We start from the raw sequence: 18531 nt of genomic DNA on the forward strand, positions 1-18531 counted from the left end.
TTCCACCCAGTACATGCAAAGAGGTCAGTCTCTGTGCTTCGTGGGTGATAACTTGAGAATCAGAAAGATGAGACAGTTTGGCGGCAACCTCAAGTATTCCATTAAATATGTTGAACCGTTGATGATGGAGGTCAGTGGTCCGACTTTTGTAGAGCTTTATTCTAGGTCCCAAATGCAGACCCTGGGGCAAATAAACGTGGTAATGGTGTGAAAGGAAAGGAACCAGCCTTGTGTCTGTCTGTCTGCTGTTGGCATGTTTCTCATGAAAATGCAGGAAGGAGGTATTTCTAGTTCATCTCATTAAGAAGGAACCTGAGGCTGAGAGACGTTTGGCAAATTCATCTCAGTAACGTAGCCGTGCCGTGGAAGATCTGAATGAAAAGAACAAGTAGGTTAAAGGTGAATTTCTGCCACCTGTGTCTTCACTGGTATGGACAGACCTCTGTCTAACAGATGATGAATGGTGAAAAAATAGGCAGATCAAAGTATTAAATGAATGAGTTTGTTTGTGGAAACCCTCTATGTTTATTAGAAATACCCTAGGGATAGACACAATTGTTAAAATTTAGGGGAACAATATATTTTTATCTTTATTATAGGCCCAGTGCTCTGCTAGAGACTCAGAAAAGGGAGATAAGTAAAATTGGATGAAGTCAGTGTACGGAGAAACCCTACCCATAAAAGAATGAGATGTTATAAATAAAATAAAAGACAGAAACAAAACTGTGAAGGGGGGAAATGAAATGCAAAAGAAGGGGAAAGGGAAGAAAAAATACCAGTTAGAAATCTTAAAAACATATATACTATATAGCCGGGGTGTCAAACTCATTTTCACCAGGGGCCACATCAGCTTTGCAGCTGCCTTCAAAGGGCCAGAATAATTTTAGGACTGTCTAAATGTAACTTCTCCTTAACTGTTAAGGAATTGAAATAACATTCGGCCCTTTGAAGGCAACTGCGAGGCTGATGTGGCCTCCGGTGATAATGAGTTTGACACCCCTCCTATATAGTGTATATAATTATCTATATAATTGACTATTCACGCAAGTATAGTAAGTAACTGTGAATTGAATAGTTAATGAGAGATATGGTGATTTTTAAGAGAGTACTGAAGAATCATCCAGAACTCGATTCAAAAAGGCAGAGAAATATTTAAAATAAAAAAGGATGAGAACATTGGAGCAAGGAAGGATCATCTGAAACTCCCACACCTGGTAGGGTTTTGGAACGAGAAAATCGCGGGAAGGGTATAGAAGCAACACCAAGGAGGAGGTTTGGTCGCCCTTTCAGCAGGGGAGGAAGGCACGGGTCCTTATCTCAGGGAGACTCCCTGAGTCCAATTCAACGTAAACAAGAAGAAATCTTGGCCTAGACATCCCAGCAAAGCTACAGATTACAGAAAATCTTAAGTTTATACAGGATGTTCCAGTTAGGTAGAATAACAGCGAACTTCTCATCAACAGTAATAGATATCAGAAGGGAAGAGAATTATTTTTCCAGCTAGGGAAGAATAAAAGACAGATGAAAGTTTGAAAACTCAATGAATTTTCAAAGTTAGCTAAAGGAGATCCATCCAGAAATTTTCACTGAAAGAAATGTTAAATGATAAACCTGAACGGAAACAAAAAGAAGCGAGTCAGGTAAAGTCAGGAAAGAACTGAGCAGAGCTAAATGCACTAATAGTTTCTGTGTTTAAAAAAACAGCTAAAATCAAGTTCTAGATAACAATAGCAAGTAGACATTTCCCAGTGCTAAAAATATGCTACAATGGCTTGTTTTGGTCAAGCTTAGAAGTACTAAATGAATGGGTTTGTTGGAAAAATTTATAAGTGAATGTGTTATTTAATGCAAGTTATTCTCTAGAGAATAGAAATTCAAACTTTCAGAGTCTATAGATAGAAATAAAGAAGAAGGATGAAATTTTAAATCAGTAGAAAACATAGAAGAAAACAGTGAAGGCAAAGAATGATGAAAATCTCTAGTGTTTGTGTTTTCAGTCTAAATATGCAAACAATTCTAGGTATAATTAGAATAGGCCTGACTGGTGTGGCTCAGTGGATTGATTGCCAGCCTGCGAACCGAAGGGTCACCCGTTTGATTCCCAGTCAGGGCACATGCCTGGGTTTCAGGCCAGGTCCCCAGTAGGGGGGCACATGACAGGCAACCTCACATTGATGTTTCTCTCCCTCTCTTTCTCCCTCCCTTCCCTCTCTCTATAAAGAAGTAAATAAAATCTTTAAAAAAAATGCATAGAATAATATTACTAATTAGGGCCAGACATGATCTGATTTGGATTTTAAAATATATGTTGGTGTTTATAAGAGACACAGTATTATGCATTACAAAAGGAGATTAAAATATAGGGTTGAAAAAGACATTATCTGTGCAAACACTAAGCAGACATAGCCACTGTGACAATATTAATATCATCATGATTGAATTTTAGAAGAGAGCATATTAGAGGTAAACGATATGAAACTTCTCTGCTCATTAACAGTAAATGTATAATTAAATTCTTGTATAATTATAAAATAGAAATTCTGGTCCTAGTTAAAATAAAACACATCAGTATGGATAATCCCATATAATGTGGTACATTTAAGAAGTAACAAAATACTACCTACAGTATTACATAAACTTTAAGCAGTCAAAATACTGGTAATATGTTTGTACATGCTTAAGAATGATAAACACTAAATTTAACATAGTGGTTATCCTGCAGACAGGGATGCTGATAAAAATTTAATTACAAAAGATTCTAAAGTGCACTCATAATATCTTAGAAATAAAGGAAAACAAACATCTAATAAAATGTTCAGGGATAGAGTAAGAAAATCTATTTTAAGGCCTGACACCTTTTGCGTGTGACACAGTGTGTGTGTGTGTGTGTGTGTGTGCGCGCGCGCGCGCGCGTGCGTTGCGGATGGTGGATGGGGCAAGGGCACAGCTGCCGTCTGAATCTTCAGCATGTGTCTCGCCAGGGACGAGGACATCCACCCATAATTAGCAATCCAGGCCACTAGACAGAGGAATGAGGAAATCAATATGCGAAACTCCTTTCTTGAGAGGTTTGAACTCTCAGAGGCAATGAGTTGAGCTTTGCCGAGCTTGTCCAGCCCTTTGCTAACCCCCCTTCCGCTCTGATTATTCTCAGCAGCTCGTTCCCATTTGTCTCTCTCCTCACGGAGCTCCCCAGCAATCACACACACCCAGTGTGCATCTGTCCTGCGCTGCCTGCAAAAGTCTGATTTCATGCAAATGTCGTTTCTCTTCGCTAAAATCCGGAGAGGGGCTCTCTCATTCAACGCATGGGCCACAGGCAACAAGAGAGGTGGCCCGGGCGGGTCCCTCTGTCGGTAAAAGGCAACTTTAGTCATTTACTCTTACCTCCAAAGCCTTTTATTCTTTAAAATTGTTGGGCTGAATATTGGCACTTCACTTTCTCACGTGGTTTGTTGTTAGAGCCGTGAAAGCTCTACTCGGATGAGGACATCAGGAGAGGGGCAGGATGAAATGAGAGAGGACCCCCAGGCTTGCGCGTCACGTCTGGCTGGAAATCCTCCGCTAGTCCCACGGTGGTGGGTGTTTGGCAGATGACTGACTTCTTAGGATAAAGGCGCTTCAAGCGTTAGCGGTCCCACCCAGACGAACTTCATTCCACCCCCTAGACGCGATGCAGTGTCTCTCTTTCTGCATCCCAGCCGCAATTGCTTACGTTCCCTTTTTAGAGAATATTTATTTTTTAAATTTTATTCTCCGATTACAGTTTAACACATCCAGTACTTTTGAGAAGGAAGTCACTAGGTGCCCACGGTTACAGGGTAGAGAGTCAAGCTTCACCTGCTTGATGGTTAAATACACAAACTCTTAGACATTTCTTCTTCATGAAAGCCTTGTCTCCTCTGCCTTATTTATTTATTCAATTATTTGTTTATATGGGTCTGGACTCATGGATATCTGTTTGCTTTCACTGTGCAAAACAGTTATTCATTTTTACCAAGCTCTGGAGCTCCAAAGGGCTAACAGGGACCTTGTCCTGTGTACTCAGGACCAACATTCCAAATACCTGCCTGGTCCACCTCAGCGCTGTCCAAGGTAACTTCACTGCGTGGCACTTCGGAACATATCAAGATATGCTGACCTCACCTCATAAAACATGCACAATTCATCTGCCCCATACCAGACAGAGAAGTTTTATCTCCCTCTTTCCCTTTTTTCTCTGAATTTCTATTCCTACATAACAAATACCCTCCAAATCTAGCAGCATCGCTCAACCATTTATCATGCCCCTGGATTCTATCAATTCCACCGGGGCACGGCAGAAATGATTTGATTTCTGCCCCCCTGTATCTGTGATTTCAGCTGGAAGACGCAATGGCTGGATGGGGTTGGAATCTGTAGTGTGAGACCCTCTGAAGCCTTATTCCCTTATAACATGTTTAACAACTAATGCTGACTGTCGGCTGGGAACTTAGCCCAGTCTGTCATCCGGAATATGTGCCTAGGCAACTCTTCGTGTAATCCAGGCTCTGCATAATGGTTATTGGGTTACAAAGATTAGTTTATTAGAGACAGGTAGAAGTAGCTTCTACCTTTCTAGAACCTTTTCCAGCCTAGCCAAGGTTGTCACATAGTTTCAGACCCTACTTGTGGAGGCAGAAACATACCTAGAGGAAGGAATGCATATTTTCCCCTTTGATGGGCATGGAAAGGTTCTAGAGAAAGAGGTTGGGTCGCTAATAGTTTTGCAGCCATTCTGAAGAAGAAAATATGCTACTTTCTCTTAGGATCACTTCCTAGGACATTTGGGATTGCTGGATTCCGTAGCTCTGAGTTTACGGCAGCCACTGGACAAAATGTCTGCAGTTGTGTCCCTCTCATTAGACAGTCAGTCCTACTCGGGGGTCGTTCTGTCTGGCCACTCCCAGCCCTTACTGATCCTGGCTCTTCCAAGTCTTCAGTCGCTTCTCTCCATTGCCCCATTTCCTCGGAGCCGCAGGGAGTTTCTTACCCAAGGACATCGTCGCAGCAAAAGAAAACAGGTATTAGAAATAATTTTGAAAGATGGTAAAAAAGGAATGGGAGAATAGGCTTTTTCAATTCACGTTTAATTGGAAAAATACCACCAACGTTGGAAAATAAATGTGTCTGACTCACCGGAGAAGCACACTGTGCATGTTGTGTTGGAGAATGATAAGGGGAATTGAGCTGACCTCGACCCAGAGAACCCTACTGTGAGCAAATTAGCTTACTGGCAAGAAGAAGCAAATTTTGTTTCCACAACATTCATGGCGGTGTGGAATGGAATTGCAGTATAACCTGGTCATAGGTAATTCAGGCTAGTAAATTAATGCCAGGAATAGGGTTAAATGCAAATTGTTGTTTTCCCTCAAATCTCTAACACACATAGCCCAATGAGGACTTATTTCACGTGGTTAGAGAATTAACAGTAAACTGCTTATGTAAGTCACAGGAGAAATACAGCCCTTCGTACATGGACAATAGTCAGCCGTGTGACTGTTTGTGAGAACCTCACAAACCCTAGTCTCTTGGCTTCCTGCTGAAACTGAGGACACGTGAAGAACCATACACTTCAACAGTGATGTTTGCTCTCATTGATGTTCCTGTTCGAGTCAGTTTTGGTTTTAAGAATTTCCCCGTGTTGCCCAGTGTTGAACCTGTGCAGTGCTTGAATCGGTCTGCATATGCTAAATGGAAACAAGCAGTGATGCTCAGTTTGCCTGTTAAAGACCACCCTCCTTCCCTGGCTGGCGTAGCTCAGTGGATTGAGTGCGGGCTGGGAACCAAAGTATCCCAGGTTCAATTCCCAGCCAGGGTACATGCCTGGGTTGCAGACCATAACCCCCAGCAACTGCACATTGATGTTTCTCTCTCTCTCCCTCCCTTCCTCCCTTCCCTCTCTAAAAATAAATAAATAAATAAAATCTTTAAAAAAAAAAAAGACCACCTTCCTTCATTTAGAATTACCTACCTGCCTGGGACCCCTTCGCTATGGCTTTTCCCGCATGTATTCATTCCACATTTTGCTGAGAGTGCTGTGTATTTCTTCCAAGTGTTTATTAAAAATTTTAATTGCACATTTAGGTATTTCATAATTGGTTTTCCCCAAATAATCAAGTTTTAACAGCTCCACAGATGATATGTATATGCACACACAGAGGCCCACCTGAGAGTACATGTGTATAAATACACACGCTATGCACATAGGTGTATGTGCAAAAAATAGTACTCGTGTATTTGTGTTATTTGTGTGTATTCATGTGTGTGTGTGAGAGAGAAAGAGAGAGTGCTAATGCAGTGTCTTATAAAAAATAAATTTTTGGAGTTTTGTTCTGTGGTTCACAGAAGTCATTCACCATATAAGTATCTCTATTGCCAACAGGTTATTTAAGATTTTTATTCCCAGAATATAATATATTCTTTATTGGCTTTTTGGATAAAATACTTGTAATATCAAAATTCCTATAAAGGAGGATAACCTATTATTACCACAGATGTATGAGAAATGTCAACTTTGGTTATAATATTGTTGCAAAAAATATTAAGCTAATTTCCATATAATTGCATTAAAATTTTTTGGTTGCTATATTTTCTCAGATTAGCTGACAAAAAAATTTCATTTTGAAAATTCAGAAATTAGCCATCTGGCATGTTTTATCTTATAGCACTCAATCACTTTATTATTATCCAATGAAATAAAATTCTTAAATACAGTTTTAAAGTCTATATTTTTCATTCAATCATAGACTGCTTTTAACCTATTGAAGTGATAATATTGAATCTCAATTTTTTCCAAGTATACTGAAGTCGTCTTTTATAGTATTGTATTTTAAATACTATATATACATATTGTAAAACATGCATATGAATGAATATATATGTATAGCAACTTTCAGAACGGTTTGCATAAGAAATATCCAGTTAGGACTAAAAATATCTATATAGCTAGAACTTAAAATGCATTACAGTTGGTATACGTATAGGTGTAGAATATTTGTAGAATATTTAACCCTGAAATGCTTTTATACAAATGGAGCTTCTAGAAAGATCTTAGTCTTGCTGAACATTTTCCATCCTCTTGGGATCATTTTTATTTGACATATTTAGAAAGTCTGGTCCCACGACAGTGCCACAGCATAAGCTGTTTTATTGAAATAGAAATCAAAGAACAAAAATATTCAATAACTATTTTATTGATGTGTAGGAATGAATTATTCATGGTTTCAAAGTATCTGTGAATAATTCTAATTACCTGCTTTTAACGGACTGACACCCACTGAAAGTACATGAACGATTTTGGTTGAACGGCTACTATCTAGTGGTGTATGGCAGACATCAGACCCCAGATCCACTCCGGGTGCATGTATGTGTGTGTGTGTTTCATTATGTGCTGTGCTTGTTTGGCTTCTGATATAATGCTCTGATAGTTATTGAAATAGATCATTTAAGGTGATTAAGCCAAATTATTCCCAACTCAAATTTATTATGCATTTTCTGAGTCTCTTTTCATTTGTTGCTATGAAGTGCCTTTTGAAACATTATAAATGCTTCCTGAGGTTTGCTGGGATAGGGACTTGCTTATGTATCTCTGCATTCTCTTCGGTGACTGGCAGATAAAGCAGTGTCTTATGTCTGCCACTAACCAGCTTCTGAACTGGGACTTTTTGGACTCAGGACCCTCAGCCCCTTCTACGCCTGTAGTTTCACTGCTATTACACTGTTAGGCCACCATCCACCTATTTAATTGGCCAAACCATTTATCTCAAGAGTGTGGTTAAGCTCATGGGAGAAGGCAACATCTAATCCAGCACTTCTAGCCAATTGTATTCTCTTTACCATTTTTAAAATGTCTCTACTTCTTTTATATCTCTTTCATATTTGCTTAATTCATTGACAACTTTGCTTGGAATTTCATTGAAATTGGAACCAGTTTTTTTAAATCATGTTTTTCTTCTATTACCTCTTTTTACAGCCTTTTCCATGTTGCATTCACAGTATAAATGTGGTGGATACTTTTTATGCTGCACTCCTTCCTGAATCCTTCACTCCTTTCTGAATCCTTTATGTTCTATGGCCCTGATCTGATGGAGTTCTCTTTCTGTGACTTACCAAAGCTGTAATTCTATGACCTGGTCTTTTTCTTTCCCTCTGCCTTATTTCTCAACATTTCCCCCCTCAAATTTCATGATTGCATATCATCAAACACATTTTCCCAAAGCACCAAACTTTTTTTTAGGCATTTACACTTACTACTTCTTCTATCGTGAATGCCCAACTTCTCATTCTCCGCTCACTTGGATGTCGAGTTTTGTCATTCAAAGTGTGACTTACATAGCTATTTCTTGAGTGTCTTCATTGATTTCTTAAGAGTGGGTTACATGTTTTTTCTCTGTGTTCCTACAGGCTCTTCACTGACTCCCATTTACAGCGTTTATTTCTCTGTACTATAATTTTTAACCCTTTATGTTTCTCTCTGTGAAGGCTTCATAGGCCATTTGGTAGGACATGTGTCATCAAACTTATCCAGGTCACATGTCATGGCTGCTAACACATAGCTACCTCTTAAGTATGTGTTTATACTTACAAATGATATTTAGCAAGTTTAGAGAAAGAAGGATATTAGATATTAGCCTGTGAAAAGAATGTGTTCGGCCAAATAACAGTTTGAGCATTTGAATGATATTCAACCTATAATAGTAAGATGAATGTTGTACCTAATTTGGGTTAGGCTAACTTTCGATATAAGAAAAGCTTACCATTTATTTGTTCTTTGTTTACAGTCCTTGAATTTCCCCATAAATTCCTCTGTCCATTTTTTATACATAAGTGAGTCCTTGAGAAAGAGTCTCCTCACTCTCTATTTAATGTGCCAATATATCAGAAATATAGTGGGACAAAACGTGTATTATTGTAGATGGATTCTTGGATGCTTGGCTTTGAAAATAATAAAGACCTAATATATTTCTCCAGAATAGAGCTACAGATAGATCATTCTTATAACTGGTTCAAAAACCAAATTGGTTTCTATGGAACAGGAGAATGCTAGGAGAAAGGAGGAGAGAGAGAGAGAGAGAGGGAATGATATCTGAAGTTTACTCTGTGAATTGAAATGAAACCTGAAGAAGCAACTCCAAAAAATATTTTTTGCTACATCTTTGAGGGTATGAGACACGAATAATACTAAAGTTTGTCTTTGGCGAAGAAATAAGCTGGAGATCTTTTCCCCAATAATTCAGCAATAATGCTTCAGTAACAAAAATTTAGTCGTTGTACTGAGTGAACGTCTCATCTGTACCAGATAATGTGGGCATTCTATATTTTTACCTCAAATTTTTACAACCATTTGACAATGATGAATCATATTTCACTGTTTGTTGGAAAATATGCTGCTTGGTTTAATTACGTCCCCAAATTTGAGCATGGTACCTAGATGTGGACTCAATGAAAAAATGTTTTCCTCTACTCCACACTGCCGTCTACTTGACTTTCCATGTTACCAGATGACCATGAATATACACAATGCTGGGTGCTAAAATGTGAGAGGCACTAATTATACAATAAATACCCTAGAAATATCTCTTCAAATCAACTAAGTACAGTGGAAAAAGGTAACAACATTATTGGGTCATAATATCCTCTGTTAACATTTAATGCTTCTGTAAAACAGTTAAATGCTTGGCAAAATTTGATAAGTTATTTTTTGTTTAATGTCAGAGAAAAGGTATTTGATTATTCAATAATTTTATTGATATCCCTGCTCAGTATCATCAACATAGATATATCTACTGTTTTCTATATTTATTTCAGATTTATTGAATGAAAGAGGCCTAAATTACTAAGTGCTTGGCCAAAATAGGGTCAAATTTAATTATAGCCTTTCATGATTAGATTTTTTAAAAAATCATTGGGCTTCTCTCAGAATTAGTGGAATCAGCAAACCTCAGTTGCAGGCATACATTTGTATGACTATGTTTAAATAATTTAAAGTTTTCTATCTCATTTCCATCTCTTAAAATGAAAATCTCTGGTATACCCATGCATTAACATACTAGGCACATTTTGTAATGATGCTAATGAATATTATAGAAATTCATAACTATATAACATTGATCTTAAAAACAATATAAATATATGCATGCATTGATTAAAAAGAATATTAGAGAATGTTAATTATGTCTTGATTGATGGGATTATGGACAGTTATTTTCTTTTTACTGTTCTTTATGTCTTCAGTGTGGAATTTTTAGTAAACATTCTAATTATGGTTTAGGAAAATATTTCATGAATTTAATTAGCAATTAAATTAAAGATTTTCAATTAAGATTTGTGAGCTTAAGGGCATGATAAGAAAAATTTATTGTTGTGTGATTATGATAGTCATAAAAATTAATATTAACACAATTCTTAAGGATCATTATAGAAAAATATATATACCCATCTTATCATAATTATTATAATTTCCTGGAATTATGAGCTATCTCATGGATGACTTGGCCCAAGGTTAAACTCTTAGTCTTTGGGCTTCAAAACAGTAATGAGAATCAGGAAGGTCAGGGGACATCAAGAAGATCTAATGAAAGTAATTAAAAGCCCATCTAATGAGTAGATTTTTATTATATGAACACAGGGTAAAAAAGAGGAGCTCACCACTATTTCTCCTTCACTCTATCACTATGAAGCAGTAAAAAAGAGTTGGAAAATGTGTTACTTATCACTCCAAATCTCTAAAATAGAGTTTTTCCTCTGGTCAGGGGAGAGGAGATGGATGAAATATAATAGTTATGCACTAATAGTTATGCACTAAAAGTTAATAATGGAAAACTCCATTATTAACTTTTACAATAAAATATTTTCTGTATAAAGAGAATGCTAAGTAAAATAGACTTTTAATTTCATGTTAAATGCTTTAATTATGGAATATTTTAAATAAAGAAAATCCGTACTAGTGAAGACCCGTAAGAAATGTTACACGATTCACATGAGAGAGTTCAAATTTCCTAATAGTCACATTTTAAAAATAAAAAAAGAATCGTGTGAAATGATTTTACTATACAACATTTTATCAAATGCAATGTTTTAAAATATTGTGGCATGTGGTCATTGTCAAACTTTGTAGATTATCTTACACTTTTTGTGCTGAATCTTTGAGGTCGGATGTAGATTTTATACGTCGAACTCACCTCACTTTGGACTCGCCACACTTTCCATGCCCAGGAGCTGCATGTGGCTCAGGACTGCCATCCTAAACAACACAGAGTAATAAGGTAGCTTGCAATCATGTGTCCTTCACTCTGATCTAAAATAGTTTAGTTATTTAAAGAAAAATACATGGAGAGCACTGTTGTAAAATATTAATGCACCGCGGATAAACACGGAGCCCTGAACCTGCTTCTGGCAGAAACGACAAGTTGCATTTTCGTCTCCGTCTCCCTCGAGCTAATCGGAACCTTGACATTCGCGTAGCCTCTCATTCCTTCCCTATTTAGGGGCTTTGTTTGCTTGTTTCTTTTCAATGATATTGACATTGTTGTTTCCGTGGCTCTTCCAGTAGGAACGATTTCAATTACAATAACTTGGAAGCTTGACTTTAATTCACTGTTATCTGTCAATGGTGATATCCTGCCCTAAAAATGCATACATGGTTTGAAGTCCTCAAGTGCAGCAAGTTTCAGTAGGTTCAGTGAGCAGCTTACTTTTGTGATTAAAGCCACACTGGTTTTTGTTTTTTCATTGAGTTCTATAATGTCGACTGAAGTCCCAAGTGTGGTCAACGGCAGCTGAGCCTACATTTCCTACTAAGTTTCAACCGTTGAGAAAAGAGGGCTTCCTGGGCCTCTCCCTGGCAGGGAGCAAGAACTCTCTTCCACAGCACTGTGGGATGCTGTACCTCCCATTCGATTCGCAGGGATTCATTCATGCATGCCTTCTTCCCGAACATAACAGTACCAAGGAGAAAGCTCATACCCTTAATCCAATGAGGCCCTCTTGGAGGCTGAGTGGGATTGAATGAGTCAGTCATTAAAACTGGATCCCTGTGAGTTGGGAAAATAAGGACAGTAGTTCTAAGGCATTAACCGTGATGCCACCTCAAGAGTTACAAGAGCCTGGACTTCCTATTTGCCAGCCACCCCCACCAAAACAAGAGTCACACCCATTTCTGGTTATTAAAACACCGGCAAAAATAAGCATTCTTTTCCTGTAGCTGTCGGAAGAGAGGTAACACCAATTACCTTTGAATCTATTTTATAATTTTGAATTAATCAGTAATAGTCATGGAGCATTTTGGTTGTCGCATGCAATTAGGTTAAAAAAAAAAGACCATTTGAGCAATGGATACTACAGTGCACCGTCTTCTCTAACTTAATGTATCTTTTGAGTTCTTTTGTCTGCATCCACGCACTCCCATCCTCAGGCCTGTGTATGCCCTGTTTTCATCCCCAGGGTCCCTCCCTGCTCTGTTCTATCACAGCCCTGCGAGTATTTTGCAATCCGGGTAAAATGACAGCTCTCCTAGGTTTTTCAGTTGCAAGCAATGGCATCTTTCCCACATAATGCATTGCTAGTACCTCTTTTATGGTCGTTTTGAACTATAATTTTAGGCAGAATGCAACCACGGACACTGGCACTTCTTTTTTATTTCTCTACTAGAGAAGTCATCTCTTTTCTCAAGATGTCGTCTGTGGATTATTCATCTTCCTGTGCCACATGTTTACTTGAACTTGGTAAAATTTTGTTAAATATCTTCTGAATAAATGAGGTCCAGGATTGCGATGTTACAATCAAGGAAACCATCTCTCCTCTCTTTCTGTCTCTGACAAATGAGAAGTGATCGAGTTAAAGTCACGGTACCCAGGCTCAGACTGAGAATTATGGTTGCACTTGGACCTGGTCATGTTTCCTGGCCAAGAATCATGGGAGGTTAGGAGATTGCAGGAAATGTGTAGGGCAGGTGGTATAAGTAACTAAGATCCAGTTTCAAGAAGATGTGTGTCTAATTTCTGAACCGGTCCTACCACCAGTTTGATTTGGGAGCCAGTGGTAGAGACCCGATAACTGAGCATGTGAGGAAAACATTTGGTTTTGATTTTTGCAGCAGGTATATGTCTGTTGATGTAATGTGTCCATTATCTAATGTACCACCCTGGTAGTACATGGAACAAAGTTAACTAAAGTAAATTTTTATTATAACATTTTGTTGAAAAAAAAAATGATCTTTTGTCCCTGAAACTGGATTGCATTCATTGCCTCCATGGACTCTTAAAAATTGGAGATACTGAAGGAGAAAAGAAAGAATCCTTAGACATGGGTCCCATTCTCAATCAGAGCCAAATTTGGGGGACCAGTTCTAATTAATGCTTTTCACGATGAATTGGATGTAGCATGCCTTCCTTCATCTAAGACCTTGCCGTATGGTAGGGTGGCTAAGGCTTCTGCAGGACCTTATAGGACAATGGAGAAACAGCCATGCAGATACGGCAGCCATAATGAACACAGCCAGTTCCGTGGCAGAGGAATGAATAGGGCGCACTGGGAGTCTAGAGCATGGAAGTTCCAGTTCTTTCCTTAGTGCCACTGAAGCATTTGTGGGGGGGGGGGGGGCGGGGGGCTGGGGTTAGACACATGAAAGCACAATCAGCCTCTGCATCTTTTGTGCTGAGATTATACTGTGAGGCCATTAGTCCTTTGTATCTTCATCCTAAGGCTTGTGGTTCATTTATATGCCTGAGTGAGAAGCAGCAAGAGCTCCTGCACGCGTGCGGCGGATGAAAGCCTGGTCCCCGCCAAAAACAAAACAAACCAACCAAGGGCAATGTTAAAGAGGAAGAAAGAAAGAAACGAAGAGAGAAACCTGAGCCCCACATAGGCACAAAAGCTGAGCTCTGCGAGAATGTTAAGCCCTATTTTATTTCTCCGCCACTGAATTTAAAATGAGATTTGAGGACCGTGAGTGTTAAGAGGAGGGAAGCAATTTCAAGCGACAGAGTTCAAAGGAGGTGGTTATGCATTTCTAAATAAGTACTGGATCTCCTTTAGAGATATTTGCACTTAGAAATAAAGAGCAGTCGAGACCATCGTCCAACTTTCTGGAGAAAATGGCCTATGCAAATGCGCCGTATCTTTTACTGAAAGCCACGGTCACAGTAATTCCAGGCTTCATTCATTCGACATTCCGCAAATATTTATTGAATGCCTACAGTGCGCTAGGAGCTAGGAAAACCAAGCATAATATTTCAAAGGAATTCGTGTGTACTTTATACTCCAAAACAGTATTTGTTACTAAATATTTTTCAACTATAGGCCAAAATTTAGATTAAAGAAAGAGAGAAAGAAAGAAAAGAAGAAAAAAATGCTATAATTTGCTTATCATTTGGGGAAAAACTAAGATAAAGGAAGAGCCATTTAACTGCATAAGCTATCATTTCTTACAGATAATATTAACACAAATAAAATTTGTATTTATTCATAGAGGCTATCTAACAGAAAGCATGTTTTTTGATATTTGGATATGGGGTTTTCATTGTAGACACTCCTGAAGAGATGTTCTCAAATATGGCTTGCTGAACTTGTTAATAAAAAAACATGAGATAGTTATACAAAAAATATTCCATGGTTATGGAAGTAAATATACAGAATTAACTAAGTTTTTCAACCATATTCTTATAGTTTTTTTAACCAGCTTTAGTTGTCCACTAAATTTTGCTTTCATTTCACTTGCAAAATATTATACAGAATAGACAAAGTAAGCATTATAGTTACTATTTTATATAAATTCCAAGTTTGCAGTAGTAGGACATACATATCATTATTTCTAACTAGAGTCCCTGCCACTTCAGACTGGTGAGAAAATCCTCCGTTTTGCTGTGGGAAATCGCCCCTTCCTGCTTCCCTTCCTCGCTTCACTCGCTTTTCCATTGTGTCCCTCCAAATGCTCCCTGTTAAAATGACACTGTTGCAATGTCTGTCCCACCCCACTCCCTACTGGGGTCATTTATGCAGCTGGCCAATTAGACTATTTCATGCCCTGACAGCAGTGACTGTGTCAGAGACAGGCACGCAGCCCTAGGTGGACCTCTCGCAGCGATGAGGGACCACAAGTGTTCGAGGGGTTCCAAGACACAAGCCTGGCCAGAATTGCAGACTGTAAGAACTAGGTGAGTCAAAGGCTGCCTATGGAACACAGTATCCGCAGAATGAATTTGTAGCAGCTGCAGGCACCACAGGTGGTGTTATTTAAAGGAGAAGGAGAGAGAGAGTGCTTGTAAGGGGATCGGAACATAATGGGAGAGCCCAGTTTTGCCCTCTTTTTGTCTCTTTCCTCTTCCATCCATTGTGTTGGCTGTATTGTCAAGCACCCTCCCATCCCCCTGGCTTGGTGGTAAAATCAGGGTCATCAGCCCACACTTTTATGCTCTTTTCTCAGCAACCCTAAAAGTGCTTGTATCCTCCTGGCAGTTTCAAAGTGGGTCTCAGAATGAAATCTCACAGCCGTGCCTTGGGAAATATTTTCATCCCAGAACCAGTTGCTGCGGCTGGAAGGCTGGATTCATACCCAGGTGAGCTATGTTTAGATTATGTGTTCAGGGCTGATTCTGGGGCTTGAGGTGAAGCTCATTCACACCACGTGGACAAAGATCAGGGAAGTGGTGATTTCCTCAGGCAAAGAAGGCAGGTGCCTTTTCCAGAAGGAAACAAAGGCATAGAAACATGGGAAAAATAAGATAACGCCAATGCCAGAATCCAAAAGATGGGAGAGAAGCTGAATGTGGAACCTGATAACCCTGGCCTGAACTACGTTTGAAACTGTTTACGTGTATCAGTCCATTTCATTGTGTTGGAACTAGGTTTTTATCACTTGAAATGGAAAGTCCTGTCTGATACAGGGTTAAAAAGCGGACTCATGCTGATGCATTTTCTGAGGAGCAATTCAGGTCAAGTCCCAGCCTCATTCGGATCCTCAGAAAAGTTAAGAAGCACTCAGCTGTGAGAATCCCATGGGAAGGAAAAGGTTTCGAGTATGAACCGAGACAGTGTGGTCTACTAGTACCTGTAAGCGAGGGAGGTGGATTGGATTTTATCGGTAGGTGCTTGGTAGTAATAACTCCATTTTCACCCCCTTACTTGCCTCACTGTGCATTTGATCCAATCCAGATTCCTGAAACCTGGGTATGACAGAGGCATAGGTACATGTTTAGATCTATGACGACTAATTATGAGCTAACAGTGGTCATGTATGCCAAAAGACACTTTTAGTATATTTTGTTGTCTTAGGAAAAAATTAAAGTTGGCAGCCACCATCAAATCAAAAATTTATCTGAGAGGTGACAAAATTTTCTTGATATGCAGTTCTGCCTGATGACTATTTTTTGGTCTTTTCAAATAAAATTAAAGAAGAAACAAAGGGAGGTGATTTTTTTTCTCTCTTCTAATTTGAACAACACCATCTGATGGATTTCATCCTGGTCATCGGACAAAGGAAAATTAGAGTTTGATCTCACTCCCCACAGCAGCAAGACGCCGTCTTTACCGAATAACACACCTTTTCATGTAGGTATGAATCACACCGGATTTACTAGATGAAATTCTTGCTTTTGGAGAACAGACTTGAGTTCTGGATAGAGAACTCAGATCCGGTTTTTGCGGCTCCAGCCAGAGTTGTTTTAACTCTTAATGGGAGCAGTACAACGTTTCAGGAGAATTGACATGTAATTCTTCACTATGAAGCACTTTGGCCCTCGATTTAAATAGCTGAGACAATACAAGCAAACGCAGCTCAGACTATAAGGCTTTTGTAAGAAAACAAAATGTTGGTTTATACCTGAAATCTTGTCAGTACAGTGACTTGCTCTATAATGCCATATTTGGTCCAGAAACTTAGAGCACTGTGTTTTAAAACCACAAATGATAATAATTCCACCTGCTCAGTTGCTACAGAGTGTCAGGCACCATGTGAGATCATCTCCACTTACTATTTCTAGTTATAATGAAACTCTGCAAGGTAATCAGAAGTATTAAGTACACGCCATCAGACTTCCAATCTAAGGCATGTGCCCCAGAGAAATGGAAACATTTTACACGAAGATTTGTAGGTAAATGTCTATAGCAGCTTCATTCACAACTGCTAGGGCCTGAGGCAAGTGAAAAGAACATAAACATTCATCACCAGGTAAATGGAAAAACAAAATGACGTCTAGCCATACAGTGGAATACGACTCAAAAATAAGAAGCAAAAATAGAAAACCGGAACTAGCGGCACAAAATAGTAATGGGTTTTTAAATCTTTATGCTGAGCGAGAGAGGTCAGACCCACAATATCCAGCTTGCAATGAATTACGACCTCATCCCTGGTGTCAGAATGTGGAGCACCGGCTACCTGTTGCAGAGGGCGAAAGGGATGCATTTCAGAGACCACGAGAAGCCTTCGCAAGTGATGGAAATGTTGTGTCTTGATGTTGGCGGAGGTCTCACTGGCATATGAAAATGATGGAATCGCATCCAGTTAATGCACTTTAAATGGATGCAATTTATTGTACATGAATGATTTCTCCATAAAGTCACGGAGAAAACAAAAGAGATGAGGAAACCAAAATTGAGAGAGGCACTTGTCTAAGGTCACATGGCTACTAAGAAGCAAAGAAAGTGGCAGGATTAACCTTGCCTTTCCCTCTGGCCCTGAGTCCTGGGCTCTCGCCTCTCCAGCTGATCTAGGGGGAGAAAACATTTCATAGTTTTCTTCTTCACACATGCAGAATCGTGACCATATCCCGTGTTACTATTTATTCTGTTATTAATTTAGTATTCAGAAGTATTCTAAGTTATGTATAATGCCATAACTTTAAGTAAGAAATGTGTCTGTGACAGGAAGCCTTGAAATGTTTTTATGTGTGAATTTTTAGACGAAGCTACTTGGAGAGGGTCACGTTTTATAAATAAAATATGTGTTTTTCTTCCCATGTTGCTTCTAGAAATGTTAAATGTGGCATATATTTTTAGGATATTCAAATAGGTGCTTTGAAATGAAATGATTTTTCTGTGCCGTTGACTCAATGGTGACTGGAGCATCCTTTGATCCCCGCGCACTTCAAGAGCAGGTGTAGAGATCAAAGCATCCCCCTGGTCCTCTCCTATTAGACAGACACGGGCACTGAGACCACACCAGTGTTGGCACCACGCGTGAGGATGTCAAATGAGGAAGCACTGAGTAACGTGCCAGCAACAAGTATGCGAATGGATATGGCAAAATAGTTTTAAAGTGTTCCCCAGTCAGCAGGAAATTATTAAGTAACCGCTACCCTATAGATGGGAGGCGGTTTGAGACAAGCTTTGTTTTTAGTGTTTGCTTCCAATTTGCATTTATATGATGAAGCTGAGATAGTCAGTTTTATCACTTTGTATTTATAGGATGAACAAACGCATGCTTAACTTTGGTTTCCCAGCAGGGCAGTGCTTGCAGTTCTGTGTAACAGGGGATGGCTAGATAACATAGGGCTCATAAAAGCAGTTAAAACCCTC

Source organism: Phyllostomus discolor, chromosome 12 (assembly GCF_004126475.2).
Source record: "Phyllostomus discolor isolate MPI-MPIP mPhyDis1 chromosome 12, mPhyDis1.pri.v3, whole genome shotgun sequence".
Lineage (NCBI taxonomy): Eukaryota > Metazoa > Chordata > Mammalia > Chiroptera > Phyllostomidae > Phyllostomus > Phyllostomus discolor.